This window comes from Gorilla gorilla, chromosome 9, assembly GCF_029281585.2.
Source record: "Gorilla gorilla gorilla isolate KB3781 chromosome 9, NHGRI_mGorGor1-v2.1_pri, whole genome shotgun sequence".
NCBI classification, from domain to species: Eukaryota; Metazoa; Chordata; class Mammalia; order Primates; family Hominidae; genus Gorilla; species Gorilla gorilla.
This window is the reverse complement of record NC_073233.2, coordinates 54,981,197-55,003,579: the sequence shown is the minus strand read 5'-3', so window position 1 is coordinate 55,003,579 and position 22,383 is coordinate 54,981,197. Positions and strand designations below refer to the sequence as shown.

General features: G+C 35.0%; 1 pseudogene; it reads right to left on the bottom strand.

Annotated features, from left to right (window-relative positions):
* Positions 1-12,980: 12,980 nt before the first annotated feature.
* On the bottom strand, positions 12,981-13,125 carry LOC115936421 (uncharacterized; annotated as a pseudogene).
* Positions 13,126-22,383: the final 9,258 nt, after the last annotated feature.

Genomic DNA, 22,383 nt, shown 5'->3' with positions numbered 1-22,383 from the left:
TATTATACTACATTAAATGATAATTATTCTTATCTTATATAAAAATAGAAGTGTTAATATTTTTATTTTACATTGTAATTTATTGTTTTGCTTATATAGTCTCTAAAGTGATTTTGGAACAGCAGTCTTCCTAAATCCAGTTCAGAATGCCAGCGTGTACTTTCTGACCAATCTGTCTCTATCACATCACACATGCTCTTTGTTCATAACCTGATATATAATCCTTTCTTTTTTATTTGGTCAAAGAACTATTCCAACATGGACCTAAAAAGGGTATGTTTGGTTTCATGGTAAAAGACTGAACTGAAGTGCCTTCTATTTAATGGTGCATAAAGAACTATGCAGATCAACAGCATTTTTTTTCAAACAGCCCAAAGCTGCTTCTGATCAAAAATTCAGTGAAACTTGTTCAGGAAACCCTGGAGATTAGAAAGGAAGGCAGAGTAAGATCAGCTCTGTGTGCATTTTCCCTAAGGCAACCCCATCTGGCTAAAGCACCTGGGTCTCAGTCCCCAGAAACTGCCAGGTGGCCTGCCAATGTAGAGAAGAGAGTCCTTGAGAAGTTCCACCTGTGCCTTTTTCTTCTATGGGAGTCGTTCTACGGGTTCAAGCTTCTTTTCTGAGGACAATACTGCATCCTGCCTCCACTGCTTCTTGTCCCCCTTTGTCATGATGGAGTATGCCTCTGACTTTGATATTAGGATTGGATCCTTCCCTGAATCGCCCTCAAATAGCACTTACTCCTCCTATTTAAAATCTAAAACTTGCCCTATGCATACCTTCCCTCCCTCATTACAATACTAGTTCATAGGGTTTGATTTTGTAGAGCTTTGTTAAAGAAGTTTAGATTTAACAATTTTAAATGAGTCAATTATTTTGTTCTGATAAATCAATATTTTAAGGTGATGTTCTTGTTCATGGATTCAATGAGCATAAAATTTGTGGCTGGAATTGATTGGGAGTAGATAGAAGGACTCAGGGTTGTACTAGACAATAATCCAGTCATGGTGTGATGAGATATTCTCATGGCTCCCCTGCCTATGTCCTTTTTTGGAATGAGAAAAGAAAAAGTTGTATCAGTGGTTTACAATATTTATGGTAGCTATCGGCAATGCACACTGAATGAGCAAACTGCTAGATGCTATTCTTCACTCAATGTGCTTGCTTAAGCAAATAATAAGAAAAATATATTTGAAAAGGGAAGACAAAGCTTGATCATAAATGTATTCTTTCTGAACTTCTGATTTCTGGTCATGTAATTCACTTTGAGGATTACAAAGGAAAAGTGAAAGTAGAGTCAAATTATTAAGTAATGCATTATTCAGGAAGTCAGATGTGTCAGGTTGGGGATGTTCTGGCACAAAGTTAAAAAATAACTTATGTCCTGGTCCTGGTGCTGGTACCAATTGACTGTGTGATATTTGGCAAAACGCTTAGGTCTATAATTTTTTCAGCTATAAAAAAAGATATTCAATAATAAAAACTTTAAGATTTCTTCTTGTTCTAAAATTCTATGATTATAAAATACATAAATAATGGCTGAATTTAGAGAAAATTCATTCTTTCATCTTTTCTTTTATTCAAGCATTATCCATCATTCTTCAACCATTGTCAATTTTTCACGTGTACTTATATTTTATTAATCTATTGCATATGTGAGCCTATCTCAAAGCCTGTTTAAGAGGAAGCAGCATATGAATAAATGTTTACTATATGGTATTTAACTGTAATACAGAATAAATAAAACCAAATGTAATAATAACCATTATTTCTTAATAAAATGCATATGATCAAAATTACATTTTTTTCTGGAGTTGTAATATTGCAATGTTTTGAAAGCAATAAGATATTTTCACACTGAGGAAGCCAAGTTCAGTGGTTTGTTGATAATTTGAGGAAGGGCACATATAAGGCACATAGAGAAGGTACCATTAACTTCTCTGGTGAAGAAAGGCATTAGTATGGGGAATTCAAAAACAATTACATTATATCTTACTCTGAATGGAGCTTACAAAATTATGCTTAAACATATCAATGTCTAGTGTCTTAAGGACTAACGATACTTCAAATTACATAATGGGATTCCGATCCAGTCTAGTTTCACATGCAACCAGAGCTCTGAAGAAAATGAAAATTATCACCTCTAATTCCAAGCAAAACTGATTTCCTTACTTCTTCAAGTTTACGTTCTCTAAGCAATTAATATTTTCTTTTAAATAATACTTTTTGTGGATTAGAGAAAGCTTGGTGTCAGAGACTTCTATTTAAGTTCTGACATCTTCTTTTACTAGCCATGAGACATTGAGCAAGGCCATAAATTCTTTGAACCTCAATATCATCATTTGGCACGTAAACTTTATAATAGAGTGATAACTATACTATGTTCTTCAAAGGGATATGGCTAAGGTATAACAAAATTGTTAGTGTGGAAATTATTTTGAAAACTAAGTTTATAATGACTTACCAGGGATAACATAAAACAAAATGTAACAATATAAAGAAACAAGTGACATTTGCTGAATTAATTAACTTTATATTAAATACAAATGCTATGAAGTAAACTGAATTAAAACAAAACAAAACAAAATATGACTTTACCTTCAAGTATGACATGATCTGCCTTTGAAAACATATAGGCAAGAACACCTAATATTTTTCAACTAACACCATAGAAGTTTGTATAAATCTCTAAAACTCTCTGGAGCTCAGTTTTCCTTAGCTATAAAGAGTGAGTATTGGTTTGGTAGTCCCCGTGTTTTCTGGAAGTCCTTAACATATTATTTGAGGAGACTATTTGGAAGAAAGCTGATATTTTTTAAAAGATTTGGCATTAATGTAAGAAAATGTTGTAGTATATCTTAATTGCAGAAACAAGAATTGAAAAGAACAATAGTATCTTTAAATCGTATCAATCTCTAAGAATAGTGAGTAGAATGATTGACTAAATAACCTACAAATGAATAACACTCGATAGTGACTTGGATGTTTATGATAACCATGACAACAAAACACCATGTTGCTAATCTATTAAGACTTTCTTTAAAAATGTAAAGTACTGTGAGCCATCACGAAAAACTGCTAGGTTTTCAATTAAACTCTCAACTTTGGCATGCGTGCTTCATAAGACCATAAAATGGGCACTGTACTTTGCACGGTGCCATGTGATACTGTTTTCAGTAACCAGAACACTAAAATTCTGCAAGTAGCATCAGTCCTAGGCTGTCAGGCACAACAAGGCACGGGTGCTTCATCTTGAGGGAGTGGAACTCTGCATTTTTCAGATCAAGCCTGTAATAAAAATGATCCCTTAGACCATATAGTGCTATATATATCTATATCTATATAATCTCATATGATGCTGCCAAGTAGGTACAATAGGTAGAATTCTCCAATTGTATAGATGAGGGAAAAAAACACATGTGACTGAGGTTACATAGCAAATAAATGACAGAGCCAGAACTAGACCTTGTATTTTTTAACCTACAGTCTAATCTTGTGTTTTGTATGCTTGTTTGTTTTCCTGCTCCAGACTTGTCAACAATAATTATGGCTATTATTTTCTGAGCACTTTACGTGTCAGGCACAATGCCGAGTTTTTCAGATACTACCTTTCTTGTAACCAATTTTTTGTCTTTGCTGCCCCCTCTGTCAGAAAGAAAAAAAAAACTCATTGTATTTAATAAGCAAGGAAACTGAAGCTTGGGTAGAAGAAACACAGCACCTTGCTGATGGTCACATAGCTACCAAGAGGTAGAGCCTGGACCCACAGTCATGTCTGCCTGGCTTCAGCTTTTCCTAACCCCTCACTTGGGCAGCTTGTATATCTCTGGCAGCTGCCATCTCAGAAGTTTCTTCCTCAAGAGGTTTTGTTTCCTTGAAACAAAAAGCAGTTTGACTTAGAAATATCAAGACAATGCAATGAAAGACCTTGCACTATTGCCCTTTTAGGGTCTATGATATCTAAGATTGGAATGTGATATTATTTTGTGTAACCTATACATGCTGAGTTTAAATCTCATGCCAGTCATTTTGGAGCTGAGCTCTCTATAAGGCAGTTTTTCTCAATTTCTACCCTACTAAACATACTCAGTAACTGTGGATAGGGTTCTATGCATATCTACCTTCGGTCTTCCTCTTGTTTCACATGCTCAGAAGAATTTTTCTCCTGAACGTTGACAAATATTATTTTAAAACTTTCACACAATTCGGGATGCTCAAATATATTTCTCATTGTATTTGAGCATCTTAGAAACTAAGATACTCTTGAAAAACATTAATTCCATCTTCCACTACAAGCGCTTATTCCGCCCCTTGTTTCTTTTTCCTTCCTACCTTCTTTCCTCCCTCCCACCATTCCTTTCTTCATTCCTGCCTTCCATTCTTCCCTGTAATAATAATTCAGTGTGACTGCCAATCATGAATGTGACCTTTGAGAACTCACTGTTTAGCTGAGCCAAGAGCCCATATAGGTGTTAAACAACTAACATATAAGAGAAACAAAGTATCACAGAACATACATAATGTATATTTTAATGTCAACTCACAGAGATCATAAAGAACAATTTCCTAAGAGACACCTGAACTGACTCCAGTAGAACCAAAATACATGAAGAAGGAAGGGGAGAGGAGAAAATTTTGTAAATTTCAAAGAGAAATCAATAGATTAATATTAATTCAGTCTCACCTCCCAGCAAATCATTCTACTCTGTTGCTAAGCAGTAAGTACAGACCATATGCACTTCTCCAGTTTAATATGTAGTCTCAAACCTCTTTTTCTTTGCCTCTGCTGCCCCCTCTGCCTGGAATAGACTCCCAACCTCCCATGCAAACCCTCCTGACTATTTTTGAAGGTCAGCTCAAGGGTAAGTCTATACCATCCTCTGTGAAGCCTGGCTGCCTTCCTCTAGCCTCCCACAGTGTGTTGCACACAACTCCACTGTAACAGTCACCACTTTGCTGTGTAAATGCTTGTTCCTGCTCTCTCTGTGCCGCACTGTGTTATCTGTTGTTTCAATCCCAGAACATCAACAGTGTGGAGCATTTAGTAAATACTCAAGATATGCTTCAGGATTAGATAATTCTATAAAAGCATGTGTCAACTTGTTCTATATAATAATTTGGATATTAGGATAGTGCCTCTAAATGTTAAAGGCTCCATGTAATTCAGACTGTTCTCAAAAATATTTACTCTGTGGTTCGACTCTGAGTAAAATAATGACAAAGAAAATGGCTGAGAATACAAGAACCCACACTATGGAAGGAACTACATGCAATGAAAATAGCTAACTGAAACATAAATATGCACAGAAGGAGATAAATGAGGCATTCATACAACAACAGTGTCTGAGTCTACCACAAGTGCGTTATGATTACAGGACGCTGTGGAGCAGCATGAATAAAAGATGAAGTGGTGCATATTTTAGGTAGGTGGATGGGTGAACATTGCAGAGAACTCATTTTTAAAAAAAAGCAAGAATATTCAGATTAGGTATTCAGAAATACCTAATATAAATAATTCATTTTCCTCTGAGAGTGAAACCCCAAAAATGACAGTCACTAAATGTATATTTACATGACACCTTAAACAAATTTTGTGTAATGTTTTTATAATAAAAAAATGAAGCAATCTCTAGATGGAAAAGGTATTTCACACAATGTGTACCACCAATATACAGAGACTGTGTAGAAGTGAGAGTGACCATAAAGGTTTCCCCACTTCATGGTAGGTCAAAGCCTAGCAGACACTGTGTTTAGAATAAAATAGAGTATGCAATAGGTACTCATTATCCTCACTTATGCTGACTTTCCAAATCATCCCTGGTAGTAAAGACCTCTGGCTACTTTCCAAGAAATTAGCAAAGGAAGGGAATAGAATCACTGGATGTTAGATCTTGAAGATTTTGAGGTTCTTCTGCCACCCTTATTTTCAGATGAGGATATCTTTCACAGCCCAGAAAGGTAAAGAAATCTACCAGGTGGTCAAATATTTTAAAATGACAGAATTGGGGCTAAAATACAGGATTCTCGATTCCCAGTCCAGTGCTCTTTCTTACACACTAAGCCATGCCAAAATCCACTCTAAAATAAAACCCTAAAGCTACTAGCCTTAACATTTATAAGGTGTTTCCGCAAGGACATAGGTTTTGCTCCATGCCTCATGTGAGGTCTTTGTTTCCTTCTTGTTTAAAGAAAGAGTGACCTGGACAACAGTCTCATAGTGACATCTGGTGACTAAGTCAGGGTAATACAAAACATAAGAAGAAGAAAAATAAAGTATCAATGTGCTTTTGTTTGTTAAGATTTAGGTAGGACAATTAAATCCAAAACTTAGAGGACACATTGTAATTCCTTAAGATTGTGTTTCATGGTTCCCTTCTTCTTTAATATGTCTACAAACAAGATGATGTTTTATATTAATTCTCTTTTTGTAATAACAGTGAATTATTGCCAATCTTGTGGCATCTGAGTCTACATAAGCTATTCAACAAAGATTTATGAGAACCTACTATGTGACAGAAGCAGTTGTAGCTCCTGGGGACACAAAGCCTAGTTGTGGAATTAACCCAGTACAGCAAACTATGAAATAATGTGATAAGAGCTAGAGTTAAGATATACATAAAATATGCTGAGGAAAGAGTGACTGACTGACTGAGAAATGCTTTAGAGAAAATGAGACCTTTTTAACCTAGCCTTTAAAAGTTATTAGGAGTCCACCTGACTTAACAAAACAAAAATTCTCAATTCATTCTCTCAAATATAACAAAAAGCATCCAAAAAATATATTTTTATTAAAATTCATTCCATGAGTGTGATTTTCAGTGACATTGCTTCGTTATTGATTAGCTTAGTCCTTGTAAAGAAAAATTATATGCTGCTGTTTCTGGTCAATAACACAGGTAGAGAATACCTAGTATCCTCAATATCTTCTATTTCCTATTTCAATTTCTGGTACAGAGGTCTGGGGAAGAAACCCTAGAGTTGCCTGCCTTTAAGTATTCAATTGTTACTTATATAGGGTCTTCTATATATCAGGTTCTCTTTACGGTGCTGGAAATGAAACAGTGAACAAAATCCATGCTCTCATTGTACATATATTCTAGAGGGGAAAACAGTCAATACATAAATATGTCACATATGTAGTAGGTTAGATGGCTGTAAATAGGAAGAGAACTGTGCAGGGATGGGATTAGATAGTGCTGGGGTAGGAAAGCGTAATCTTAGATACGGTTGCCAGGGAAAACATCCCTGAGAAATTGGCATTTGAGGAAAGGCCTAAAGGATGTGATGGAAAAAGATAAGCAGATATTTTGCAGATATTTAAGGAAGAGAGCTCCAAGAAGAGGGACAGTCAGAACAAAAGGCCTTTGCTGGGAACGTGCTAACAGTGGAAGCACACCGAGGAGGACAGTGTGGCTAATGAGTGAAGCCTGAAAAAAGTGGAAGAAATTAGGTCTGAAAAGAAGTGGGGACCAGATCATGTAGGGCCTTGTTAGCCTTGATAAGGAGGGTGGTGGGAATCACTGTAGACTTTGGGACACAGAGGTGACAAGACCTCTGACCCAGATGCTATGTTCAGAACAGATAATAAGGAAGCAAATGCTGAATCAGAAATACCAAAATAAAGCATCGTATTTATCCAAGAGACAGCTGATGGTCATTTCAAGAAAAGTTAGCAGTGGAAGAGGAGTAATTATATTCTTGACACATTAGAAGGCATAATTAACACGACTGATGGATCAAATATGCATGGGGAAATGAGAAAAGTCACTTCGAGAGTGACCCTGAATTGCTTAGGCAATGGGAAGAAGTAGACATTTAATGAGATAGAAAATGTGCAAGAGGACCAGGTTTGGAGGAGCAGGACATCAAGAGTTCAACTTAGGATATATTAAATTTGATGTGTCTATTAATTGTGCAGGTAAGGATGTCTAGTAGGAGTTGAATAGAATCTCGAGTTCAAGGGAAATAACATTTGACCATCATCAATATTCAGATACTATTCAAAGGCTATGTGATATCACCTTGTGAGTGAATGCTGATAGAGAAAGGATCTAAGGACTGAATCCTAGTGAACTCCAGTGGAGGGATGAGATAAATGAGTAAACAGAGCTTAGGGGAACATCTAAAGTGAATAGGAAAACTGAGAGTAGCTCCCAGAAGTCAAGTGAAGAAAGTATTTCAAGAAGGAGATAATTACCCACTGAATCAAAGATACTGAGAGGCTGATTAAGACAAAGACTAAATTTATCACTGAATTTAGCACTATGGAAACCATAGGTAATCTTGAGAAGAGCTTGTTTTCTTAGTATGGTAAACCTTTTGAAGTAGATTCAAATGAGAATGGGAAGAGAGAAAAGGGAGAGAAGCAACATAAGAAATCTCTTTTAAGGAATTTTATATAGAGAGAAACAGAGGAATCAGTTGATGGTTGGAAATTATTTTAAAGAAAATGGGTTATTTTAAAGAAAAAAGATATTACAACATGTTTGCACTATTGTGGGAATAATCAAGTTGAGACAGAAAATTATTTTTTAAGGAAGAGTCTAATTGCTGAAGTGAAAGAGAATGAGACCCTGTGCATAAGTGTGATCAGATAGGAGCATGTACAGCTCAAGTAAGAACAGGAAGGAAGAGACAATAAACATGTGCAGATAGGATGGGCTGGTCGATGTCGTGGTGAAAAGACGTGCGAGTTATTACTGATTACTTCTATTTCCCCAGTGAAATAGGAAGCCAGGTTCATAAACCAAAATGAAGAGGAGCGAGGCAGTATTGGAAGTTCAGGAGAAGTAATAGGTATAAAAATATATAAAGTAGAATTACCAGGGAGTATGAAGATACATTTCCAATTAAGGATGAAGAATTTAAAGTGAGTCCAGCCAATACCCCTGCTTTGCTTCAGCTACAACAGCTGCATAGGTTCAGGCACAGAATACATGGAACATTTTATTTAAATAGGGCCTGGATTTTACAAAAGTAACACAATGAAGAAGAGAGATGCAAGGCTATTTGAGGGTGTTTGTGGGAGAGATTGTAAAATATTAGCTAAGTAAGAAGGGGACTGCAAATTTTAGGGGTATAAAGGAATGAGGAAAAGTGTAAATACAGTGGGGTTAAAGAATGTTTGGAGCCAAGGCACTAGAGGTAATTAGCTGAAAATGTAGGTGATTATTGGTGAGTGACATGGTTTAAATGAAAAGTATAGAAGGGTACAATTATCCATCATGAAAAGTTCTAGGGTACAACTAAGATCTGAGTAGCTGAAGTAGAATGAAAGTAGAATGGACCTTTCCATATCCAGCCAGGTTCAGTGACAGAAGGTTAGGAAACAAATTATCAACCACTTGAGATAACATATCCCCTAAGTTGTTTTTGCTATTTTTCTTTCAGCATATATTTGTTGGAATGTCAACTATATTCAGTTCAATTAATATGGGCTTCTTAAATAAGGGCTCCAGCACTGGATAATCCTGCCATTTATTTTGATACATTCCATCCTGCTGCTCAGATCTATTGGCATCTACAGCATGTCTTTTGAGAAGATGGGCATTCACCTCCCTATGTCCTAGCAAATTTCCAACTGAGAAAACCACATTAGGCTTCTCTATATATCTTCCAAAAATTTCAATGGAAAATACAATTCTCTGATTTCTTCCTATGATATTTATCAGAGAGAATGGTGCCTGCCAGTTCTAGGGTGCGGGAACTCAATACAAATCACCAACCTTTAGATGACACCCTGTCTTCAAAGTGCTTTCAAACTCTGGCAGAGAAAAAGTACCCAGTGGCTATAAGACCACCTAGGAGTTCAATCATGCATTCTAAGTAGCAGATCACTCGAATGTAATCGGCTAGTGAGTTCATTTTACTCTTCTCTTCTTGGTCACATGTTACCGCCCTTGTACCGTGCACGTTCTCTTTCCCAGACTTACAAAGCATGTTCTCTTGAATTCGTTCTCTTTTTACATTCACACAGTCTTAATGATTCTTCTTTCACAAGAGTCTTTCACTCTTACAATTCATTCAATTCAAGTCATCCACATGCTTATTATGAGCAAGGCTCTGGGACCTAGGGGAAAAGGGAATAAAAAGATGAATGAAATTTGATCCCTGCAGTCCAAGAGCTTGCTGTGAAAAAGGAAGTTTGGCTTACATTGCCTCCCTAATCCCTTGGCTAGGCCAGAACAGAATATTGTCTAAAACCTCCTCACGTCAGCAGTCCTCTGGGGTGGTGACTGGAAGTAGAATTTAAACAAAAATATAATTGACACATAATAATTGTGCATACTTATAGGGTACAACCTGATGTTTCGATATGTGTTTAAATGGGTGCATTGTGTAATGATCAAATTGAGGTAATTTATCCACCACCTTGAAGAGAGATTTTTGAATATTCTCATTGCGAAGAAGCAGGAATTTTTAGCAGACAACTGAGATGCTTCTTGTTCACACTAAGTCATTCTGATGATGGATTTACATAACTCGTTTTCTTTTGTGTGTGTGTGTGTTTTTGAGACAGAGTCTTACTTTGTCGACCAGGCTGAAGTGCAGTGGCACAATCTCGGCTCACTGCAACCTCCACCTCCCGGGTTCAAACGATTCTCCTGCCTCAGCCTCCTGAGTAGCTGGGATTACAGGTGCATGCAACTAGGCCTGGCTAATTTTTATATTTTTAATACATATGGGATTTCACCATGTTGGCCCTGCTGGTGTCAAATTCCTGGCCTCAAGTGATCTACCAGCTGCGGCCTCCCAAAGTGCAGGGATTACAGGTGTGAGCCACCAAGCCTGATACATTTACATTTCTTATCTGGATCTTTCCTTCAGTAAGTGCTAAGGAATCCTACTTCCCCCAATATTTTTTCCTATTTCAATGTTTTAGCTTGTATATCATGTTACTACTTTGCAGACATTTGATTTTCCCCTTCGTTTACTGTAAAGTATATTTTTATAGTCTTTGATTAGTAATAGAAGTATTCTAAAATCTGCCTGCAACCTATATTTCTGACTCTGCATTTTAGGGAATAATTCTCTGTTGTGGAATGGAAAAAAAAAAACAGAGCCTGTGGAGTCAGAGATCTCATTTCAAATTATAGTTATCCCTAGGAATAAATCTGAGTGACAGGTGGTATGGTGTAATAATAAGTATAAAGCTATGGTTAAGGAAAACTCAACAACCTTATCTTTAAATTGGGATGATAACAGCCTACATCAAAAAAAATGTGAAGGTAAATGAGATAATGTAAGGCTGATACTTAGTAAGCATTTTAAAAACACCCAAAAAACTATTGCCATGATTACTCTACTTACTCTATTTCTCTATGCTCCAGGCAAATGAACTGCTAATGACTCAGGGGTCCTTCCCCATTCTCTTCCTCACAAGGAAATAGTCTCTCTCTGTGTGCTGTTTATTAAAATCTACTCCCCCTTTTAGAAGCCTTTCCAGATCATCCCATGGCCAAGAATGATCGCTGCTTCCTCTTCTTTACATACAGATGTTTTCTCCTGCTTGACAATTATTTTTCTGCAATTATTTTCTTTTTGTTTGTGTTTTTAATGTCCCCGCACCCCACCATTTTCCAGACTGTTTGCTCCACAAGAGAGGAGACCATCATCTCTGTGCTCACCGTTGTATGACCAGTATCCTGAGGAGTGGCTGTTACATAATTACATCAGGCACTCAATAAAAATTTGATGAATAAACACTGGATTTTAAGGCAGGTATCATATCTTACATAGCATATCATGTCTTACATTTTATGTCCCTCACATAAATACCACAGAGTGAAGTATATGACAGATAAGGTCATTTCTCTTGATGAGTACATAGTCCAGTCTGAAACAGATATGCCAAAAAAAAAAAAACTGGAGTAAACAAGATGAATTGTTTTAATAGAGGCATTGTACTAGTTTCCTAGGACTGCCAGAACAAATCACCTAAAACTTAGTGGCTGAAAACAACAAAAATTTGTTGTCTCACAGTTATAGATGCTAGAAGTATAAAATTAAGGTGTCAGTGGGATTGGTTCCCTCTGGGGGCTGTGGAGGAGAATCCGTCCCAAGCCTTCACATTATAAAGTACAGTACTGGAGGGATAGGACTTCAACTTGCTCTATCTCAGATAGAGAGGAGCCATTCGTTGTGGATTGAGAAGAGGGGTATGTTGAATCCATAATAAGCACATAAAAACTTGTCTGGTTCATAGGAGAAGTAACATGTTTCCAGCTCTAGTAAAAAACAAATTGAAGTGGCCTATAAAAAGGTACAGAGTACGACAGAATGAAAAATAAATGAACAAGAATACAGAAAGGATGTGGTAAATTATCATGTTTCCCTAATATGTTATTGGACACTAAATGGTATTAGAATTATTCATCAATAATAATTCTAAACTGTTGCAATTGAAAGAATATATTAAATGGTGTTATATGAGAAGTGCCAGGGCATTCTTATTTCTGTCCAATGGGAGAAACATTTTCGTTTGAGACCTCCATGAATAATACAGTCTTTTAGTTAGGAGAGCTGCATTTTGAGTGGTGCAGGCAGAATGGTGATCTCTCACCCACACAAACACTAAGATAGACAGAGACAGAGACAGAGACAGCAGAGAGAGACAGAGAAAGGAAGTACAGGTACTCAGATAGAGATAAGCCATTTCTTGACATTAAGAAATAAAGTAGAATCCATTGGAGGGAAATAAAACCGCCTCAGGAACAGAGTTAATTCACATACACATGCAGGTAAACACACACTGCTTGATACTTACTGTGGACTTTGAAAATTATGAATGTGTGTGTGTGTGTGTGTGTGTGTGTGTGTGTGTTTACATTCGGCCCTCCATATCCATGGATTTTGCATTCACAGATTCAACCAACCATGAATTAAAAACATTTGGAAATAACAAACATTAAAATATAATAATACAATAATAAAAAATAATACAAATAAAAAATATAGTATAACAACTATTTACATAGCATGTGTGTTGTATTAAGTAGTATAAGTAATCTAGAGATTACTTAATGTATATCAGAGGATGCATAGGCTATATGCAAATACTATGCCACTTTAAACTGATAAGAACAGATACTAAACTTCATCTTAGCCAAAAGTCAGAGAAACAATATAACTATGCCATTTTACATAAGGGACTTGAGCTGAGCATCCTCAGATTTCAGTATCTTTGGGGTTCCTGGAAACAATTCCTTGTTTTATATATATATATATATATATATATATATATATATATATATATATATATATATGATAGCTACTGAGTGACAGGTGATATTATACCATACCACTTGTCACTCAGTAGCTGTATATGCATATGTATATATATATACATATACATATATATGTGTGTGTGTGTGTGTGTGTGTGTGTGTGTATGCTGTCTTTCCTCGGTATCACAGGGAATTGGAGATATATATATATATATATATATATATATACTTTTCAGTACAAAAAAAATTGAACACAGATGGGTATGGTACCAGAACAGAAGGTAAAGACACATGAAAAAAATTTGCAACAACATGAATGGACCTGGAGATCATTATTTGAGGAGAAATAATCCAGGCACAGAAAGACAAACATTTTATTGTTTTAGGTGAAAGACAAACATTTTATTTTAGGTGAAATAATCCAGGCACAGAAAGACAAACATTTCATGTTCTCATTTATTTGTGGGATGTAAAAATCAAAACAATAGAACGCATGGAGGTAGAGAACAGAAGGATAGTTACCAAAGGCTGCAAAGGGTAGTGTAGGCTTTGAGGGTGAGGTGGCGATGGTTATTGGGTACAAAAAATAGAAAGAATAAATAATATCTAGTATTTAATAGCACAACAGGTTGACTATAGTCAAAATAACATAATTGTACAATTTAAATATGAAATTAAGTATATATACAAGACTAGAACACCAAGTTGAATGACTCCAGCTTGCAAAACCCACATCGATCTCCATGCTTGCCCCAAGGGAAGCTGTACAATGTCTGGCGCGTCCAAAACCCCATCATTCATCACTAGCAATCTATTGTCCATAATCATGTTTAAATTAATAGCATTTTAAAAGCACAAAGATTTTTTTAAAATACAAATAATTATTTAATTTGCCTTTTAAAAACTTTTTAAAACGTTTTTAAAAACTTTTTTAAAGTCCTGAGGACTATTTTCTTTAAAGTGCTGAGTTACAGAACTCCATATATTGGGCTATGATAGCCTTACCTGATTCTTGTCAGGAATCTAGTACCCAGAAAATGCAAATGCAAACTAAGCAACTCAAAAATAAACAAATAAATTGGAGGTATGCTACCTGTTGAAATATGACCTAGCGCAAACACCTATGCCACGTTGCTTATGAATCATATAGGTTTTCGGTGTGCAGTTTTGATTGAATGAGGGAGTTTACGCTGGACCACAAGGGGGACCCTCTGTCAATAACATACTCCATTTGTGTATTAAGTCAAAAATGAAATGGAAGAGAAAAGAAACATCGATGACTCCAAGTCTCTTTAATTGAATGAAGGTAAAAAAAAAAAATGAATGAGAAAACTACTCTGCCCTTTTAAGAATCTTGGATTCACATTCCTGATGAAGTTATTTTTCCTCTTCTCACTGATTCCCATTTCACTGTATTATATAGCACTGTGTTCCCCAGGAGCTCCTGAATGAAGGGCATCACTCAGCTGTGTTAGCATCTGGAACAATAAATATACTAGTTTCAATGTCTAGGCTATGGATATTCCTTTTTACTGAAGGTATGACATATAGCTGCTCAGGCTTGACAAAATTAATAGTAATAATAATTAATAATGGCAAATTTTTATTCTATTGAGTTACTTGGCTTGACTTGTAGAAATAGCAACATTCATCTGAAATGCCCCCTCCTACACTTATGTCTAAGGACAAAGCACACCAATGATCCCACATACACCACAGATAATTTCTTTTTACATATTTTATTCTGTTACCAAACTAAATTTTTATCGCATAGATCTACCTTCATAGTTTGTTGCTCACTGAACACTTCAGTAATTCTCAACATTCCATGTAAAGCATTAAGCACAGTCCCAAAACAGAGCAAATAAGCAATAAGTGTTAGTTATTATAACATTATTATGTCTTTTCAGTGCATTAAACCACTGGTCTGATTCCTAACCCAACATTCTCTTAAACCACAAAATCCAGTTGAATAATATATGACAATATAATAAAATGGTGATAAGGGCTAAATATCCAGATAGAAACACAGATGGAATCAGACAGCTTTCCCAAGAAATAGAGAAAATAGTAGATAGGAGATACAGGCCTAAGCACTCTAAGCAGAAGCTAAGTTATCACAGTTCTTCTGGAGTCTGGAACTATACTGCAACTCTCACTTTCTCCCTATCTAGAGACTCAGTTTGTTCCCTTGTGATTAACAGCAGTGGAGAAATCCTTAGACCTTGTGAAAGGACTACTTTTTAAATTCATATATATATATAATATTTTAAACATATATTTTATATATACAATATAACATATATTTGTATATAAAATATAACATATTTTATATATAATATAATATATATTTTATATATAATATAATATATATTTTATATATAATATATATTTTATATATAATATAATATATATTTTATATATAATATATATTTTATATATAATATAATATATTTTATATATAATATATATTTTATATATTTTATATATAATATATATTTTATATATAATATAATATATATTTTATATATAATATATATTTTATATATAATATAATATATATTTTATATATTTTATATATAATATATATTTTATATATAATATAATATATATAATATATATTTTATATATAATATATATTTTATATATAATATAATATATATTTTATATATTTTATATATAATATATATTTTATATATTTTATATATAATATATATTTTATATATAATATATTTTATATATTTTATATATAATATATATTTTATATAAAATATATATATTAAATATATAATATACAAAATATGTTATATATTTAAATATATAATATATAAAATATATATAGATATTTTAATGAACAGAGTGTAAAGGATTATTTTGAAGAGAAACTCCTGGTTCCCACTTAAAATCCTTTCTTGTTTCTGAGTTTTTCAAATGGGACCCTCTTTACCAGCTTGCCCCCTCAGAGTTAAGCTGTTCCCCCACTTATTCAGATCTGAGATCTGAAAACATTCCTTTTCCTGTGAGCTCAGCTAGGACAAAGCTCGAGCTTTTTGATAAAATTTGAAAAACATTTTTTAAAGATAAAAATTTTTAAAAATTGAAAAAAAATTTATAGAAAGAGACTTCTAATTCAAATTTAACTTCTCAAAATATGTTTTGACTGGTTAGCATAATGTTTCAGTCTTTCCGGAGAATGTCCCTTGAAACTTTTCTTCTACACAACTTCCTCCCTTCCTTTGACTTTCCTGCTCTGGAAGGGAAGAACTGGAACAGGACAGATCAAATTACTCATGAGGAAGGACAAGAAATAAGGAACCAAATTATCAACAATTGGAGAAAGAAAGCTGATGTCAGTATCATTTCATATATGATTATGTCAGAGTCAGGTGGATAAGCCAATCCTGTTGAATAGCATACCTTTCCTGCTACTCCTGAAGGGTAAAGAGGTCTTTCTCTTACAAAGCTGTCCTAGCTAGTAATCTTACAGGCTCAAAGAGCTTGTTTTCATGTTATTTCTTAGTAACTCAAAATATCTCTAAAGTTATACGTATTATGAAAGTACTATAGTCACAGTGCTGAGAAAAGGAGTAAATAAGGCAATGTATATAAAACCACTTGGCTCAGCCCCTGGCTCTGTGGTTGATAAATATTAAGCTAGTATTCATTATTATTATAATCTCCAAAGAGTCCATTACAAGATATAGAAGAATGGGGCAGCAATAACACTAATAGAAAATTCCATTATCTCCAACTATTTATCCTCTAGCCCAACATAATTGCTATTAGAAAGAAAGAGCAACTTTAACAAAAATTTTAAGTTGCAATAGATGTTCAACTTTAAATCCATCCCAGCAAAATTTCTAACCAAAGGAGCATAGAAGATTTAATCTTATTTTCTAAGTAGTATAGACTTAATTGTGAGAACAAAATAAAAACTTGGGGAAATATTAGGGAAGAGAAATAAGGGTGTGAAGAGCTGATTATTACAATTCCTTCTTTCCCTTCTTGACTTTTATTGCTGATGGGTAATAAAATATGCAAAGAATGTGCTGAGAAATAAACTAAACAAATAAGCCAGTATACCACAAAGATCATTTGAAACTTAAACAATTAAATAAGATATCATCTGCTAAAATAATAATTGGCAGAGCTAGCACAGTTTCTTCTTTCATGTATTTCTTCCTTCATTTGACAAGTAGACATACAACTATGTGTCAAATCGTGTAGTATACTTGAGGCATTCAGAATTAATTGGGCATCATTCCTGCCTTTGCGTCAGTCTAATGAAGAAGAAAATCTTTCAATAATGATTTCATGTCCTTCATGTCATTACAGATGGGTAGATAGAGTACCATGACAGCACAAAAGATAGAATAAAAATATCTTCCTGCAGAAGGTCCAAATAAGTCCAATGCAAGGGTGATATTTGAGACGAGCCCTAATGCATGACTAAAACATTTCCAGAAAGCTAAGTGGCAGCGAATATCACAGGCAAATGAGACAGATTTTTTTAAAATCCTAATATCACAAAATAGCCAACAATATTCTAGAAACCATTTGAAGTTCAATGTATCCAGTTTTCATATGTGATGGCAGGAGGGAATCGGGGAGTACTAGTGAATTAGAGATGAGGCTGGAAAGCTTAATTATTCAGGATTCTATACGGTAGATAAAATAAACCAATTCCAGTTAGCTTAAGCAAAAAAGAGAGGGAGTAATGGTGGTAGGGGCTTATTATAAAGACACAAGAATGTCTCACAGAAGCCAAATGTAGAAATGACAATGGGTCTCAGGAAATGCAGTAATCAAGATCTTGGAGATTATAAATTGAAGGAGTGCTCCATTTCTAATATTGTTTCTGCTCCTCTCTGGGCACTTGCTTTATTCTGCTTTCTAGTTAATCCTGCTTTCTTTGTTAGTCAATTCATATGTGAGGTAGAATCTAGCTAGCCACTCATGTAATGCTTCCAGTCACTTTAAACTTGAGTTCAACACCTTGGCAAAAATATTCTCCAAAGCTGAGTCAGATATCTACTCTTCATCCATTTCACCGTGACCAGGGGCATGAGGTTTTCAAGGTAGAAGTTCATCACAAGACTAGATTTGTATGAGATTTTGCAAAGATTTGTACACCTTGATAAAAAGTTTTAACTTTGTTTAGCAGAGAAAAATGGAGCAAAGGCAAAGGTTTACAAGGAAAAGATGACTTTTTTTCCCTTTTAGGACTAAGTAGAGGTAGCTGCTGGTTATGAGTAAAATAGTCAAGAGTGACGGGATTTTAGCCTGAACTGCTGTGAAGAGTGGTGTCATCATTTATTCAGGTACGACAGGGAGGGAAGTCTGGCAATAGGTTGGGTTGGTAATGGGGAGGCACAAAGTAAATTTGTTGGGCAGTGGGTTGTAAAGCAACTTATCTTTCACTATGTGAAGCTTGAGCTAATACACTTCCAGTTGGAGACCTCAATTAAGTAATTACATATTTAATGCTGAATCTCAAGGGAGAAGTCTAAGTGGACAACAAATATGAAACAAAATGCAGGTCTCAATCAAGATCAGAAGTGTTTAGTGCACCAGCTTCTGTACCAAATCAATCCATTCAGTTAAAAAAATTTATTCTTTTATTGCTATAAAGTTTATTTGGGTGTTATTGATTGCTCCTAGCAATGGTTCAGTAATCTAGGCTCTTTCTGTCTGTGGCTGTATCATTCTCCAGGGCCTCTGCATCCTCTGCTAGAGCCTCTGTGTGTTTCAGAAACCATTAGGGTAAACAAAGAGAGGGGAAAATTGTATAGGAGGTTTTTGGAGGGGGATAAGCTTGGAAGGGGCGTACATCACTTCCTCTCATATGTTATTAGCTCTTACACAATAATAAGGACACCCCTACCTTTAAGGGAGACTGAGACATGTGGCCTAGCTGTATTCCCAGAACAATAGGGAAATGTGTTTGGTGAACCTCTAGCCAGTTGTGGCCAGATATAGATGGTACTTGGAGTTTGAAATCACCTCAAGAGACACTATAGAATGAAAAGAGCAGGGCCAAAGGGAGAGCCCTGGAACACTCCAACATTTAAAGGTCTGGTAAAAAGGCAGAGCTGGCAAAGGAGACTGAGAAGGGATGCCAGTCAGTTTCAGAGGACAATGGTGTCATACAGTCTAGAAGAGAAAGTGTTAATGAAGGAATTAGCAATTAACTTTGTTAAACTCTCTGAGTGTCTGCACTGACTGTTTTTTTATATCCTTGAGGACAGGTTTATATACAGAAAACTCTTCAGAGTTTTACTTCAATTTTTATAATCAATATTTAACTGATTGAAGCTACATTTAAAAAAAAACCCTGTTCTTTAGCTTCTTGATATTCCATATATATGTGTATATATATATATATATGTGTATATATATATATATATATATATATATATATATGTGTGTATATATATATATATCTTTGTTGGGAGCAGGCCCCCAAAAATCTGGCCATAAACTGGCCCCAAAACTGGCCATAAACAAAATCTCTGCAGCACTGTAACATGTTCATAACGGCCCTAACGCCCATGCTGGAAGGTTGTGGGTTTACAGGAATGAGGGCAAGGAACACCTGGCCTGCCCAGGGTGGAAAACCACTTAAAGTCATTCTTAAGCCACAAACAAAAGCATGAGCAATCTGTGCCTTAAGAATATGCTCCTGCTGCAGTTAACTAGCCCAACCTATTCCTTTAATTTGGCCCATCCCTTCCTTTCCCATAAGGGATACTTTTAGTTAATCGAATATCTATAGAAACAATGCTAATGACTGGTTTGCTGTTAATAGACATGTGGGTAAATCTCTGTTCAGGGCTCTCAGCTCTGAAGGCTGTGAGACCCCTGATTTCCCACTTCACACCTCTATGTTTCTGTGTGTGTATCTTTAATTCCTCTAGCACTGCTGGGTTAGGGTCTCCCAGACCGAGCTGGTCTCGGCATATCTTACTCTATTTAGAAATCTAATAAATTTTAACAATAACTTACAGGATATCTCATAGTCTTTGTCTTATTTTACATAGTTAATTAAATACTGTTAAGCATTTTAAATAACATTTATAAATGTATTCTATTAATATTTTAGGTACTTCAATGGTCTGTCCAACAAACATTTCTAAGTACTTAAAATTAATTCTTGTAAGTCTAATATATTTAATTTATAATTATGAGTAATCTTAACTTCTTTTTTCTTTTTTTTTTTTTTTTGAGACAGGGTCTCACTCTGTCACCCAGGCTGGAGTGCGGTGGCTTGCACTCAGGCTTACTGCAGCTCCAACCTTCCAGGTGTGAGCTGTCCTCTCACCTCAGCCTCCCCAGTAGCTGGGACTATAGGCGCAAGCCACCACACCCACTTAATGTTTCTATTTTTTGTAGAGATAGGGTTTCACCATGCTGTCCAGGCTGGTCTGGAACTCCTGAGCTCAAGCAATCTGCCCACCTCAGCCTCCCAAAGTGCTAGGATCATAGGAGTGAGCCAGTGTGCCTGGCCCAATTTTAACTTCTTTTCCATATTCCAGTCACAGTGCATATAAATACAGTAAGTACTTTGAATTTAAAACTCAAAAGGTGAGCTCAACTACTCAATTTATACAGCTTACATTAGAAACAAGTTTCATTGAATAGTCAATATTCTTCTGAACAGCACGCATCACATTTTTGAAATACTAAATATGCTTAAACTTATTTTAACTAATGGGTTTAATTACCTAAATATTTCTATGCTTACTTTAAATATTTTAAGGGTAAAAGTAGGCTTTCCCACAAAGGAAACAACAGTGTTACCACAGAGTCTTTGAGGATACTCCCCTAGATGGCTGGAATATGCATATTCGCCTAAGATATTGACCAGGGACTCTGATATCTGTTACTGTGATAGAACATACTCAGTCTTATCTGTAGTCACCATATCAACTCACTAAATGGTCTTGCAGATCTTATGGCTCAGGTACATTACATGCTTCAGTTTGGATTTCACCTATAGTATTTTTTTCCCACAGAACTCTGCAAACCCACCCAGGGTTATATCACTGGATTTAATTTTCTTTGGCTTTTATATTATTTAAAATATCTTCTTACATAGGTCAAAATACCTCTGATCTTGATGGAAAGCTACACCTTTGTCATGTTTTTCCTGTTTGGTAAGAACAGATGTTCTTATGGGTCTAAAGAATTCTTGTGGCTATACCACGTCACATGGTTCAGTCACTCCACTGACACACACACACACAACACAGAATCAAAAAACTGATCATGCCTTTGAAAAGACGTAGACCATTGGTAACTTTGAGAAGAGCCTTTTCTGGGAATGGTAAAGATTACAAATGAGGCAAAATGGAACAATCTGCCCATATTTGCATATGTGAGTTACTGACTGAGATAAATTTAAAATCATGTATGTATGATTCATATACCTAACCTATTGAACAGTGTAACTTAGCCTCGCCTAAGTTAAACATCCCAGAACACTTACATTAGCCAACAGTTGAAAAAAATCATCTAATACAAAGCCTATTTTATTATAAAGTGTTGAGTATCTCATGTAATGTATTGAATACTGTTCAAAAAGCGAAAAGCAAAATGATTGTATGAGTACTTGAAGTATGGTTTTTGCTGAATGTATATCACTTATGCAGCATCATAAAGTTGAAAAATCCTAAGCCAAATCATTGTAAGTCAGGGAGCATCTATTAAATTCTCATGTGAATCAGGTACACATAAAAAAATTTGTTTTAAGTACTCATGTGATATTACCAAGAAAGTGAAAAGACAACTAGAATGTCAAATGAAATGTTTGTAAATCACTTATTTGATAAGAATTTTGACATGAATAAAAATGAAATACCTCATTTTATGTCTATTCTTTAAAATATTATAAATATAATATTTTATAAATACTATAAAGTGACAAAATGATAAGATAGATCTTTTATATGCTCATGTAAAATTCTGCATTATTGAATAAAATAAATTATAAAATTATAGTCATAATATATACAAAAACTCCTACAAATAAAAAAGAAAAAGGCAGAATACCCAAGCGAAAATGGGACAAAACACTTGGTCGGTGCAAAAAAAGAAGAGTACAAATTAGAAGCAACCACATGAAAAGCTGCTCCATTTTAGTTGTCATCAGTAAAAT